Here is an 11708-nt window from a genome sequence, read left to right as displayed (position 1 = left end):
GAGGTTGGTTACGAAGTTGGTCGGATCAAGATGCCCACTTCTCCTTATAGACTATTCACAGTCACAAATATGGGGATCCGAGATTTTTTCAAACAACAAGAACGGAACATTAGGACTTTTCTAGTTATACTTCTCTAGACAAGCTAGGCTCGTCCACAAGACCCCCACTATTTGTCGTATTTGGTTTGGTATTGCTACCACACATGACTTTGAGAGTCATGATGATATTACCGAGGAACGTCTTTATCAGAATATTTTTGCTTCTCATTTCAAACGTAAAAAATAATATTTTATATTATAGATCAGATTCATTAAATATACAATAAACCTAAAAAATATATTTTTACTTATAAAATGTTAAAAAAAAGTATATTTTTTATATTTTTAAGAGGTTGATTCCACACATTTCAAGTAAACATTTTCCAAGGTTGAAAATATACGATTATTAAACAGGAAAATAAATCACAAAAGACAATCTCCTACTCTATATGACCCACACCACCAAGTCAAATGTGAGACAGAGATGGAAATGATAATGAAAAGCTGTTACTGATATCTCGGGCATTCGATCTTATACGGATGATTCATTCATGAGTTCATGAAAATCAATTTTGAGTTTATGGTCAATACACTCCAAAATCAACATTCCAAATTTCAGGTTTGCTGAAGTCTAGTTGCACTGTTGCACCAAAATAAATCTACTTCTAAGTTACTAAGTTTGGTCTAGTGGTGAAAAATTTGAGTAGTACGTTATAGGTAAGGTTGTCAAAACTCAGAACTTGACCGATCATCGAACCGGTGAACTTATCGATTCAAGATTCAATTGGTCGGACCGGGGTTCAATCGGGTCGGATTGTTTTTAATTAAATATATGTTTTTATATTTATATTAAGAAATATAGTAATAACATGACAAAAAATAAGTAAAAAAAAATGACAACTAGTGCCCCCGGGGCACTAGTTAAGGATACTAATTATAGTAAAATTACATTAAAACTTGTGTAGTCAATGTTTGTAAAGTATAAAAAGTGTCATTTCCAATGCAAAAATTGCTTTTTTTGTATCCTTAACTAGTGCCCCGGGGGCACTAGTTAGCATGACCCTAATTATATATAGTAACAATTTAATTTATTTATTTTGACGAATATAGTAATAATTTATTGATAATTGTATATGAATATGAATTTAATGAATTAATAGATCGTATAGGGCTTTTAACGTGTGTGAGACATATAGTGATAGGCTCAATACTTTTGTGTTAAGAGTATATATGTTCACAATCCTATTAGATGGTGTGAGTGAATGCATGACTGCTTGCTTTATCTTTTCTCATTCGTTTGCAGGTCTTATGTGCCGCAGCAAATTAAGCCTTCTCTCTCTCCATGTGTTCAGTTTCATCTTCCATTCTTCCTTTGGTCAAGTGATTACAGAAGGAAGAAGAAAATAAAATGAACAACTTTCTTACTCAAAATGAATTTTTTGGCTTAATTAGTAAAATGGTCCTTTAAAGACATTTTTGGTTTCAAATTGGTCCTTTAAAGAAAAAAAAGTCTAAATAGGTCCCTTAAAGAAAAAAAATGTCCGAATAGGTCCCTTAAAGACATCTCCGTTAATCAGTTTGGTCCAATTTGGACCTTTTTTTAGGGACCAAACTGATTAACGGATATGTCTTTAAGGGACCTATTCGGACATTTTTTTCTTTAAGGACCTATTTGGACCATTTTTTCTTTAAGGGACCAATCTTAAACCAAAAATGTCTTTAAGGGATCATTTTACTAATTAAACCGAATTTTTTTTGTCATTTTTTCTTATCAGTTCCCAGCAAAATCGGTTCAATCAATGCAATTGTCAAAACCGTCGGTTTATTCGGTTTTTTCCGGTTCTAATCCCGGTTCGTTTGCGCTCCGGTTTTCAGATCCAACTGAGCCGGACTAGTGTGCGGTTCACGGCTAAACCGATTGAACCGGCCGGTCCGGTTCGGTTTTAATTACCTTGGTTATAAGTCTTGGGTTCGATCCCAGCTCATTGTAAACAAAAAATATCCACTTCTTTCTGGAAAAAAAAAATCCACTTCTCAATCTCAAGTCCTATTTTTCAGCCTTGATCCCTACACTATTGAAACTTAATCCTTACCATAAAAAGGATAATTTGTTTTTATTTTAAAAAAAAAAACCATAAAAAGGATAATCCTAAGCAAGCAAAGATAGATTAGACATATTAGTATATTATAAGCTAGTTCAACCGTTAATTTTATTAAACATTACAAATTTAATTAACTGACTTATTCGCTATAAACTAACTTATCCACTATTTTTTTACTAAGCAGAGCCTAAATATATTTTCTTCAAAACCACTCAAGATAAAACACTTTTCTTTAACACTTTGAGTTTCCAAATTAACAAAACAATATTTTTAGAATGATTGATTCCAATATTATCAGCAAAAAGTAAACGACTAATGTGAGCAGTAGATTGCTCATAAACAACTAATCAGCATCTATACATGTGTTGGCTTCACGATGTGTATGGCACACATTGACTTCCTAATTTAGTTCTATGAGTCTCCTAACATGGCGATGGCGAATCAACAGGATTATTCAAAGTTAACACCACTTCTATGTTCAATTCCATCTTTTAAAACTGATCAAGTCTCCATGCTAATCTCAAATGATCACCACAACAACTTATAACTCTGCATTAAACACGCTGCAATACCCTAAATATTTCGAGAATCCACTAAATCATTCACCCTCATCACCTCTCAACAATCCTCCACGTCCCGTGTGAAGTCAACCGCACAATCTCTATCATACAATAAGATAGCCACAATGTCTCGAGAATCTCACTAAATCATGCACAATGTCTTCAATTTTAAAATGTTATACATGCCTTATACTTTTGTTTTTCTTATGTTTTGTTTTTAAGAGTTGATTGTCACGTTATTCATTTTCATCGTATCGACATAAAATTGGAGCAAATTAAGAGGGAACTGCCAAATTCAAAATTGTTAAAACTTACTGTATATATTGCTAAAAAAATTGGAGACTAAAATAACACAATCGCGATGTTCATGTCAAAAATAAAATTAAGCAAATTTGTAATTAAAAAAATAACTTTTAAAAAATCACTTTAATATTGAGGGAGGGTAAATTTTTTTTTTTTTTTGGTGAATTGAATTTGAGGGAGGGTAATCTAAGTAGTTGAACTCCGACTACTCTTCCTCGACTATAGTGCGAGTAGAGTCTAGCCCGACAAGAGGAACTGCTTAACTTGACAAGCCGAAATGTGCAATGGTCGAAAAGATCATGCATCTTCTTCGACATAAACAAAAATTACCCATGAACAATCTCGAACTCAAATCTTCCTTCATGTATTTCTTTTTAACAAAACATGTTAAGAATAATGGTAATTAGTTAGTAGCCTCTATTAGTTAGTTATAGTTTCCATTAGTTTGTTATAGTTTGTTATTAGGTGGTTAGTTAGTTAACCCCTAAATTGCTCTATATAAGAGTCATCATTGTACTATTTTCACTATCTATCAAATATGAATCCTTATGATTTTTACTACTCCTTCTATTCTGATTTATAAGCAAAATTATACTTTTGAGATTCATTCAATAATAGATGTATCTAGTCTATAATGTAGACAGATACATTAGTTTTTCAATGAATCGAAAAAATTAACTTTTACTTATAATTAAGGATAAATGAAGTATCTTGAAGACTTTCTAAAGTTTTCTCCATTTTCCGCAAACCATGCAAATCTTAACGAAACATTCTCTCTTCATAAAGTTGGAAAGGCAAGTATACTGTATCCATTGTTTCATGTGAGTAGTGATTAGGGATTGAGATTGAGATTGAGTTCATGTCTCTTTTAATCACTAGTTGAATAGATGAAAAACGTTTATTGTCTCTCTTTGGCAGATTCACACGATTTGTCCTCCCCCAATTTAAAATCATAATTTTTGTTCTTTTTCTTATTTTTTATAAATAAAAGTCATTGTAGAAATAAGAATTGGCTGCCACATTTTAGTCAAAAAGAAAAAGAGAGAAAGAATTGGCTGTCATTATTTATAAGACTAAAACTTCTCCAAAAAAAGTGGGGAACTAAATTTGACCACAAATAAGGTGGGGACTACAATGTGGAATTGAGCCATAAAAATAAGGTGTTGTTAATGAATGCCTCTCGCCACTATTTAAACATTCTATTTATAGAATTTTTTTATTTAAAACATAAAATATTTTTATTTTTAATGTGTTGACTTAATAATTTCATAATTTTTTAAAAAAGTTTACTATTTAAGATGTTTCAGTTTAAAGGGTGTTCGGAGGCTCATTAGCATTTTCTTAAAAATAATAATACATAAATACTTATTTGTTTATCTGTGGAGCAGTTTAATGATTAAACTCACATTTAAATGCGGAGAAGCAGAAAATTAAGGATTTGAACTCTAACTTCTTTAATAATGTTTTGATGACTATCAATCAACCTAACTATATGAGAGAATTATTTATTGTGTGAAGTGAGACAACACATTATCTTATTTTATTGGTGGAAAGTGATAGTTATTTTTAATAATTAATTTACCAATTAATTACATACAAGTCATGCTCTTATACAAATAGTGCGGAAGCTAGATAGAACAAAAGGAGCATGCATATGTAAACTGAATCTACGACATGTCAATTGATTAGAGATATCAGGAATACCTGGATCCATTGAGAAAGTCCTTTAGCAATAGTCCTGAAACACGAAAGGTTAGACGAGCAACACGTACTCGTTGGCTAGTGTGGTTCTTCCTCAACCGGTACTTCTTATGCCTTGAATTCTCTTCAGATGGGGAGAAGAGGTTATTTTCTTGTGTACGGTATATTGGGGACCATAGCCTATATATAGTGTGATGGCCAATTAGGGTTCCCATTATTCCGGAATTGGTCATCCTGACATCCACTCATATTTTCGTCCATATCCACTAATTAGTTCATTAATTAATATCTTAATAGAAATCCATTTAGCCTTTTAACTTTATCTGATCACTTATCAACTAAGGCTCTTATTATGATAAATAGCTAATATAATTAATTTAAATATAAATGCCCACATAACAATTATTGGAATATAATAATTAAATATAAAATATTCCAACAATCTCCCACTTGGGCAATATATATTGATAATTATATCATGGTTCTTTAGGCGCGCTTCTGAATGCTTTATCTTTTAGATTTCAACTTTACAATCCGGTCCACCTTACACATTAATAATGGGATCACCGCGGCTCTTGTCACTGACGTATAACGTGACGGAACCCCGACGACCACCACATCAATGTGTTTGATGACATAGATCGATATGGATGAGTGGCATGGAAATTACATACAATGTGGTCTCTAAATCATGCCAATTTCCAACTAGTCCAACTGAAAACTTTAGTGAGATCAAACTGAAGTTTGCAAATTCAATATTTGCACAAAAGGTACAGAATCGGTTATAACAATAATAACCCTAAACTTTATTTCTGCAGAAAACTTTAACAAAGTGTCAAAACCAAAGTTAGAACATAAAGAAGGAGAGACTCCCACTAATCCAAGATATCCTTAGTGACAAAAATAATATGAAAGACCTTAGGTGTCACGTCTTTGATTAGTGAGTCAGCTAGCATAAACTTTATCTCTATATGTTCTATCATTCAACAACAACTAATAAGTCAACAAACTTTATAAAATAGATGTTGAAACATTATCCGACCGATGTATGTCACAATATAACTTGAGTTATCTTTCAAAATCTTTTACTTTATGCAACCAAGTGACATAAATACTTACAGTCATTTCTTGAGTTAGATTGTCCATTATATATAGACATCTAAAAGGATCGGAGTTGAACATCCATATGATCTCCAAATTGTTAAATCTCCGATATGTGAGCACAAATTATTGTCCTCTATAACAATCCTTATGGTTGCCTCATTTCAACAATTCAAATTTTTGAATTGCTCAAGTATCTGCCAAATGATCTTATTATATACACTATTTCCGGATGTGTATAAGTAAGATCATACATAAGTTTCTCAATGCTAAAAACATATAAGAAAATACTTTATTTTCTAAATTTCCAGATTTTCTTTTGGACAATGATTGAGACTAAACAATCTCCCTTTGTGATTAAGGCAATCCCTTAGTTTATTGACTTTCATGTCGAATTTACTTTCAACTTTATTGATACAAATCTTTTGTGATAACCGAATGATATATTGAGAAATCTAAGTATCAAAGTGTCTAATACAAAAGAGATGTGCCCAAGATCTTTTGTCACTAAACTTTTGTTAGTGATTTCTTGGTTTCACACAACAATCATATATCAATGTTGACTAAATAAAAATAAAATTGACCCATTAAACTTATTAGAAATATAAGCATACTCCCACTGAATTTGTATAACTCACAACTCTCCATAATATATATCTCAAAACCAAATGAGACAATCACCTTATGAGACTTTTGTGTGACAATATTTCTTAACAAATAAATGGATTTCTTTTGTTTGCACATTATCTACTTTTTGTCTATTGACATAAAGTTTAACCTGATTGCACTTTATTATGTTTCTTAATGTTGCCATTAAAAAACACTATCTTGATATCCATATTATTTACCTCCAAAAACTATAATAAATAACAAGTGTCGTGACTATCCTAATAGAGTTTTCGAAACAAAACGAATATGATTTCTCTTTTCAGTCAATACTTTATGACACTTGATACTTTAATTCTTGAAGGTATTGAGTTTGATCTTAATGAATTAATCTCTTAACTTTAATTGAGAGGAAGAACGTTAATGTCCTTATGATGATCCAAATTTACTATATAAATAGTAACTATATGAATTGATTTAGAACCAATTTTTCCTCAATCAATTTTGTTCTTTTACCATATCTCTCCCCCAAACTCAATATCTTCAAGAGACTTGTAGTTTTTGTCTCAAAATGTTCCTTAACTTGGGACCAAAGTTTATATTTCTCAAGATTTTCAACAATTATAGATTGTCACAAGTCATAACTGAATTGATTATAATAATATTTGAATTTAAAAGACAAATTGAATCTCTCGTTTAAAATAACAATAATAAAGAATTTATAACATTAAAGCAAAAACTTAATTCACATGATGATTCACCAAATTGTCTTTTAAATACAAATATAAATTAGTAACAACAATCTAACAAATAGTTGGAAAAAAAAAACCATCAATCTTCACCGACTTATTTTCCCGCTAGATTAATGTGTTTTTCAACATCATTGGAAATTTGTCAGTTTAGATCAAATTTTCTTATTATTCTTTATTTGTCTTTATCCTTTGAGGTGTTTACATAATGAGCACTGTTTTATTATCTCTTGCTTCAATTGTTTCTTTATTGCACACTTTATGAAATGATTATTTTAATAGAATCATTTCTAACTTTAATAGTTATAAGACTAATTGTGCAAATAGAACACTATATGCTAAATTTTAGACAAAGTAACTTGATTGTCAAAATTATATCGCTTTAGCAAGATTAAATAGTTACCTAATGTGCTATTGAGATTTTCTTTGGTAAATAATCCGAATGAAATATTATCTCTCTGACGAGAGCTTATTTTTTTTTTCGCTTCATTACTTTAGAAGCACTTTAATTTAAGCAAAGAAAACATGACAAAAATTATGTCATCTCAAATAATACCTCAAATGTCTCTGGAATTCAAAACTTTATGACCATATGACTTATGTGATTTGGAGTATACTCACTTTGTTAACCTGAGTCTCACTTAAAATATACTAAATTGTGAGAGAATTTGAGTTTCTCTACTTTTACATAAGGTCTAGATCCAAGAACACAATGTTCTTCCTATATTCCTAATAGTTAGAATTTTAAGAATTAAAATTCTAACATGAATTTGCAGATACATAAACTATATTAGTTTATAGAGAACAAAAAATTACTCACCAAGATACCTAGTGCACCATTGATGTCAAGCCCTTAGAAAATCACATCAATTGCTAGTGGTATTTCGTGACAATGATCAAACATTGACAAAAAAAAAAAAAATATTCCTTATAATCGTCACATGTTTACCATTGTAAGTGTCAATGCAATCCACTAATTAAATACTTGTATAGATTTACACCAACACCACTTTATTCGACATGTCAATAAATTATTATAGAGACATGTAAAACTTTATTTGTAAATTAAAAGACTCAAACAAGATACCAAACGCACCATCAATCCTCAATCTTTGGATTGTAAGAATTAATTGCAAGCGGTACTCTCAATGCAATGATCAAACATTGGTGATAAGTCCTGTCAAACAATAGTCACCTTCGGGCATCCTATTATCCACATGGTAAATAACTTTATAATCACCACACATTTACCATCACAAGTATGCAGTTATCCGGTCAAGTTGTGTCTTGCTTCGGCCCGACGACAACTCACATAAATAATTTCACACTACATTTTTTGTAAGTTCAATTGAATTAAATCTATGCAACAGAGGTTACTTCGGCAACATGTTGTTTCAACCAACTCAATCGTCATTACTAGACAATTTTAATAAGTTAAAATGGGAAAGTTCTTTAATTTACAAGGCACTACCCACAAAATGTAGGCCATTTTTCTTTATGATGTCGTTTGATAATCATAAGATTAAATGACATCCCTTATGTGAGAATAAAATCTCACTATTAAACAAATATTAGCATGAAATAAATTTGAAAAGCATGAAAAAAAATTATTGTAGAAACTTAATAACAATAATTTCAGACATCATAATCATGCTATAGTCCAAATATTCAATTTTAAATCAAATAAGAATTGCATCTTTATGTAGCAAAATACTGTCATGCTAGAACTAGTTCACATATATACTCAATGATTCTTTAAATAAATAAATAAAATTCTATAACTATAATTTTTTTTTTCTTAAACAAAAGGAAACAAAAAACTTCATAACTATATTTAAACAAATAATTATAGAATCTTATTTTCAAAAGGTTTAAAGAATCGAAACCTTTAATTTTGTACATACCAGATTGGATTATAATATTTTGAGAATCACTGATAAGTGCTATATAAAGGTAAATAATCTGCCATAAAATTTATAATGATCAAATAACCAAATATATATATATATATATATATAATAATTCTTTGTTTACCTTATTTCTCAAAATAAAGTTTGTGTACAAGAATTCATGTGAATCAATAGTAATTTCAAATATAAAATAAACTGCATATCAATATTTGAAACTTAGATCAAATTCAAATAAGTTTAATTTTCAAATCACCAAATTAACTCAAATTTAAAATCCTATTTGCTATAACAATGGCTAGATGGTATAACAATATAACAAATTTTATGAATAAGTTAATCCGAATCATTTGATTTGAAAATTGAAAATCACCTAAATCAAATTCAAATCTTATTTTCCGACAACAAACTTTATGAGTTAAATAAATAAAAATCAAATATTTGATTTGAATGCCGAAAATTAACCAACTCATAATTTAAATCCTTATTATATAGCATCAAACTGAATTTGCCATATATGAATACACACTTCACCGTAATCATATCCAAAATTTTGAAAAAATGAAATAAAAATTTCTTCACAGTCTATAAAAGGTCAACACTCAATATTTCTTATATGCTTTAAAACACACTGATATTATATACCAAAACTTCTGCATAACGTTTAGTATATCCAAAACTCAATTATGTACCATGATTTTAAATTCAACTTTTGAAAATATTAAAATTGCATTAATGTTGAATCCCTGATACTGAAGAAAATCATGAGCACATATTGGAAGATAATTTTGCTGTGTGTGTGGATTCAAGGAAATGGACTAAAATTCACAATTATCCACTTATATAATTTAATAGCAACAAACGTGAATGCCGTGACTGGATCCATTGAAATAACTAATCAGATTGCTATTGAATAGTGGTCCGATAATTGGGGTACAAATTACTATTAGTTTGTTAAATAAAACAAAAAAACAAAAATTAGAATAAAAAAAACTGTATTTGAATTTAAGATTAAATATAACTGACCGATCCAATTTTATTGGAAAAATAGTCCGAAAATTAAGGGACAGATAACTACTAGTATCCCAAACAAAGAGAGAAAATTATAACAACTTAAATCCGATCGAGACGGAATAATACGGATCTTTAAGGAAGACAATTATTAATGATGATAACAATCAACAACCATATTAAAAAAAAACTGAATCAAATATGAAGAATTGACTCAAACTTGTTTTATGAAACCATGACTTAAACTTGTTTATTTGTTTAATGCAAGTACTAAAGCAAAATTATTAAAGAAAAAGTATTTAAAGGTTTCACTTAAAGATAAGTTCTGAATCAATTTTAAGTTACAAGAACATTGATTTTTCAGGGAGGAAACTCCAAAGTAATTATTTTCAAATACTCAACTCAATGATATATACTAGTGTTGCTGCAAATTAACTTCAAAATTGATTTTATACAGAACGTGTCTATGCACAGTAAACCATTATACATGTGTCTCAAAGAAAAATTCATACTGCATGTTAACAGGCAGGGAAAATACAAAAGTTAACATTGAAAAGAAAATCTTGTCGACACGTATTGAGGAATAAATCAAAAAATTCAAATACTTGAAACTACATAATTTTGATCAATTACCGAAAGTTGCACATAGGGAAAATATGAATTACGCAGCATAAATAATTCTTAATTTTAATTAATTGACATGAAGACCTGCTCTGATACCAATTGATAGTTTTTTTTAAGAGTTTAATTGATATGCACCGACGGTGTAAAATAGTTTTACACCATCGTCCAATAAACAACCATTATTTTGCCATGTCATATCAAGAAAGTGGGGTAAAGTGAGTTGATGTGGCGGAAAACATGATTGGTATTGGTTGACAGTGTAAAATTATTTTACACCGTCGGTGCATATCAATTAAATCCTTTTTTTAATAATTAATTTACCAATTAATTACATACAAGTCATGCTCTTATACAAATAGTGCGGAAGCTAGATAGAACAAAAGGAGCATGCATATGTAAACTGAATCTACGACATGTCAATTGATTAGAGATATCAGGAATACCTGGATCCATTGACAAAGTCCTTTAGCAATAGTCCTGAAACACGAAAGGTTAGACGAGCAACACGTACTCGTTGGCTAGTGTGGTTCTTCCTCAACCGGTACTCCTTATGCCTTGAATTCTCTTCAGATGGGGAGAAGAGGTTATTTTCTTGTGTACGGTATATTGGGGACCATAGCCTATATATAGTGTGATGGCCAATTAGGGTTCCCATTATTCCGGAATTGGTCATCCTGACATCCACTCATGTTTTCGTCCATATCCACTAATTAGTTCATTAATTAATATCTTAATAGAAATCCATTTAGCCTTTTAAATTTATCTGATCACTTATCAACTAAGGCTCTTATTATGATAAATAGCTAATATAATTAATTTAAATATAAATGCCCACATAACAATTATTGGAATATAATAATTAAATATAAAATATTCCAACAGAAAGCACATTTTTTAATCGAATAATTTTGTTTTTTTAATCGAATAAATTTTTTTGTCAAAAAAAACGAATAATTTTGTTAATGACCTTTGAAATACTTAAAAAAAAATTATAAATATAAGTAA

Source organism: Trifolium pratense, linkage group LG3 (genome assembly GCF_020283565.1).
Source record: "Trifolium pratense cultivar HEN17-A07 linkage group LG3, ARS_RC_1.1, whole genome shotgun sequence".
NCBI classification, from domain to species: domain Eukaryota; kingdom Viridiplantae; phylum Streptophyta; class Magnoliopsida; order Fabales; family Fabaceae; genus Trifolium; species Trifolium pratense.
Note: the sequence above shows the minus strand (reverse complement) of the source record.